Below are 3,089 nucleotides of genomic sequence, written 5' to 3'. Positions count from 1 at the left end.
AAAGAGAATCCCATGCTTATGGTTTGCCATGGGTACAGACAGAGCAGAAATGAATATAGTCAGTGACTCCCAGGTGCATACTTATATGTATGTATTATAACGTAATACTGGTTGAATTATGACACACATCCCCACAAAAACTTGTATAGAACTACCGAGAAGTAGTTCATAGTAGCTGAAAGAGGATGAGGGTGAATGGGAACACAGTGCACAAAGATTTGGTCAGACTGAAGAAGTAAGAGATCTGAGCTCTCACGCACAGCATGGTGACTGTGGTTTATACTAGTTAATATATATATTGCAAATTTGCTGAGAGCGGATTATAATTGGTGACATCAAAGAAAAGTATGTCACATGACTGATGTACTGATTACGTTGACTTAATTTGTATATAATATATTAATATATCAAAATACACACTGTAGCCCATAACTAGATACAGTTAATGTTCATTGATTTAAGAAAATAACCTGAGGGCTGGCAGGTGGGTGTGTTATGGTATACTCACTATATCTCAAATAACCCATTTGAGGTGGGTTAAGGTGTTGGTCTCCCACATGACCAACTGTGATTCGAGTCCTGGACCTGGCAGCAGCTTGCTTTCTCACTTTTCCTCTATTTCTCTCTCTCTGTCTCTTTCTGGTGAGTGCATGTGCCCTAAAGCAAATTTAAAAACAATGATAACAATACATAAAATTAAATAACTTTTTTTAAAGAGATATTTGCTATAGGGTGCATGTACTCACTGAAGAGACAGAAAGGGCTGGCAGGTGGTATGGTGGTTATGGTGTTGCACTCTCACATGGCCCACTGTGGTTCAAGTCTGGACCTGGCAGTGGCTTGCTTTCTCCCTCCCCCCCCCCTGTCTGTCTCTTTCTGGTGAATGTATGTGTCCTATAGCAAATTTAAAAATAATGACAACAGGGTCCAGCAGATGGCAAAATGGTTACATCGCTGGACTCCCATGTAGTTGACTGTGGTTTGACTCCTGGACCCAGCAACTTAAAACTCATGCTGGGCATGGGTGCTGAGAGAAGGGTGGAGGAGAAGGTATTGCAGTATGGCCATTCCCCCGGGGGAAGTTTCTTGCTTTCTGTCGCTCTGTCTCTCCAATGAATGCACATGCCTTAAAGGAAAAAATCTCTCTTAAAAAATGTAAAAATAACAAATAAAATTAAATAAATCATTTTAAAAGATATTTTTGCTATAAGGCACATATTCTCACTGAAGAGACAGAGAGAGAGAGAAATCACCCCTCAGGAGGCATGACCACACTGTAGTCCCTTCCATTTTCTTCTCTCAAGATTTCGGGCATGCGCGCACATGCACACAGCGTGAGTTTTAAGCTGCCAGGTCTGGGACTATAACTGTGGTTGACTATGTGGGAGTTCAGTGACATAACCATTATGCCATCTGCTGGTCCCAATAAATAATTCTTGAAAACAAAAAACAAAGAAAGCAAAGAGGGAGAGAGGTGCTGAATTAGGGTCTGGAGGTGGACAGACCTGATAAACCCTGGCCATTCATTTAGGATTCTGAGAGCCAGCCACTCCCCCAGGCTTTACAGGTAAGTGCCAGAAAGGGCTCTTTTCTTCCTGGGCTCCCATAGCCACTTACTTGGAAGACGCCAACCCAGCCGGTGGAGCACTGAAATCAAACAGGGTGACCTCATCGAACCGAAGGATGGAGAAGCTGCCCCCAATTACCAGGTCCCCAGCGCGGTCAAAGCGCGGGGTTCTCCCTGGTAACCGCCAGCCTGTTGGCCCAGAAAAGGCAGCCTCAGAAAGAGATCCAGCGAGAGCAGAAAGCAAAAAGCACAACCACATGCCTGGAAGGAGGGCTGGACCGCCAGCGGCACCACCGCCCCTGTGTGGGGCTGCTCCAGATGGTGATGGGGGCTTTTATCTGAGCGTTCACCCTTGATCTGGGACCCAGGGTGGAGTCACACTTGGGTCCCAAGCATCCTTGCCATGGGAGAACAGATGCTGAGTTGGAGCTCTGTGGTCACCGAGTCCCAGGCTCATTAAAAGTTTTACTTCCTACCCCTGTGGCCTCATTTTCCCTCCCACCCCTGTGGCCCCATGAACTCTTGGGACTCATCTGTGGACATCTGGGAGGGGTGCTGCTGAGCCCCAGTTGTCTCCTCAGAAACCCTACAAGCCCAGGAGTAGCTGTGTTCCTAGGTCACTGGTCCCAGAGTCCCGAGGTCCCTGGTTTGGGACGGAGGCCCCAGAAGAGTACAAGAGGCAAAGAGTCTCCTGAGCCCACTTCCTCACCTGGCAGTGTTTGAAGATGGAGACAACCCCAGAGCCTAGGTGGTCCTGAGACAATACCTCCTGTCCCGATGTCAACAGGGCCCCACCTAGAGTGCTCCAGGTAGGGACAAGGCATGTTTGGGCCCAGGAGGAAGCTCTAGGGCTGGCCCAGACACGGCTGGTGCGTCCCTAATCAGGGCAGCCAGGTCTGGGCAGGGCTGGGTGGTAGCAGACTGTGCTCTAAGCCAGCCTCCCATAGACTGGGAACAGTGCCCTGCTCTGTACCACGGAGCCAGAGTAGTCTCTGCATTCTGCCTATATGACAGTTGTTAAAGTCACGTCAGCATATAGGCCCCCCAGGTCCTGTGTCCCGTCCCTGTTCGGGCGCCAGGTGTCCCGACCCGGGGGGACAGCTGAATGGGTTTCTTGAGTGAAGGAGTGAGAGCCGGGGCAATCAGCGTAGTGTTACAGCACGAAGACGACAGTGTCGTCTGTTTATTGTGGGCAGCACGGTACAGCACAGCGACGACGCAGTGTCACAGCTCTTAAGGGTCGCGTCATCTACTGTGAGCAGCACTGAGACGACGTGGTATCACAGCTCTTCAGGGTCGTCCAGAGACGATGTAGTGTTACAACTCTTCAGGGTCTCCCAGGTCGTCTGGAGACGATGCAGTGTCAGCTCTTCAGGATCGTCTGGAGACTGCGCGGTGTTTCAGCTCTTCAGGCTCTTCAGTTGTCGTCTTCCTGGTCGTTGTTGTCGTCGTCTGGCTACTGTGGGCCAGGCATCGTGGTTATATACACTCTGGTGGGTTGTAAACGGTGGGCCCTGATTGG

The sequence above is a fragment of the Tupaia chinensis genome, unplaced genomic scaffold (assembly GCF_000334495.1).
Source record: "Tupaia chinensis unplaced genomic scaffold, TupChi_1.0 Scaffold144336_1, whole genome shotgun sequence".
Taxonomy (NCBI): domain Eukaryota; kingdom Metazoa; phylum Chordata; class Mammalia; order Scandentia; family Tupaiidae; genus Tupaia; species Tupaia belangeri.
The sequence above is the reverse complement of the archived record's forward strand: the minus strand, read 5'-3'. Positions refer to the sequence as shown.